This window comes from Somniosus microcephalus, chromosome 8, assembly GCF_052327205.1.
Source record: "Somniosus microcephalus isolate GS21.2 chromosome 8, FLI_Smic_1.0, whole genome shotgun sequence".
In the NCBI taxonomy this organism is placed as follows: domain Eukaryota; kingdom Metazoa; phylum Chordata; class Chondrichthyes; order Squaliformes; family Somniosidae; genus Somniosus; species Somniosus microcephalus.
The window spans coordinates 191910531-191911425 of record NC_140994.1 but is presented as its reverse complement, the minus strand read 5'-3'; positions in this window follow the sequence as shown (position 1 = coordinate 191911425).

The window sequence follows — 895 nt, the reverse complement described above, 5'->3', positions numbered from 1 at the left end:
TCACCATATTAAAATTGCCTGATCTCTCTGCCTACACCCTCATTTCGATCTCTGTCTGTCAGCCTAGCTACTTTGCTGTGTGCATCTGTCTCTGGCACTGTGTTTTTATTATACACACACACACACACACACACACAATACAGTAAACTCTAAACTCTTGTTTAAACGGCACTTCATCATCCGGAATTCTTTAATAACCGGCAAAATAGGTAACCAGTAATTTTGCCAAATCCATCCATTTTCGTTTTTCCGAGTTTCCCGCAGTGGCTGAGTAAGTCAGTGTTTTTTTTTGGTGTTAAAAATTGCCTATCTCTCTGTTATCCGGAATTTATCATCAACCGGCACCATCCTGGTCCCATAGGTGCCGGATACGAAAGTTTACTGTATCTATATATATAAGCAGCTCTTCTGTCTGTCCCGATGTCTGTCTGTCTGTGTTCTATACGTTTGAAAGTTATAGAGCGTACCGACGCGCGCGTCGCCTCAAAAGAAAGCTTGCGATTCCGGACCGGTGATAGGCGTATTTACGTTTCGGCCGGACAAAAATCGCGCCCGCGGTATCCAAAAAACGTTCAGCGTTCCGCTCATTAGCATCTCATTAGCGACCGTGTGACGTCAAGGTCGACCAATCGTACGGCGGTTCCTGGCGCGTGCCATCCTACAGTTGAGTGTCGAGTGACTCGACGATTGACCAATCCTACGCTTCGGTGACCTGACTGGTCGACCAATCGGTGCTTGTGTGGGCGGGCCTTATCCTTCTGAACCGAGGTGAGTGGCCGCCATCTTGATTTTTCCACGATTTTTTTCCCCACACTTTCAGTGTGAGGAGAGGGGGGAGAGTGTGAGGGAGAGGGGGGGGAGAGTGTGAGGGAGAGGGGGGGGAGAGTGTGAGGGA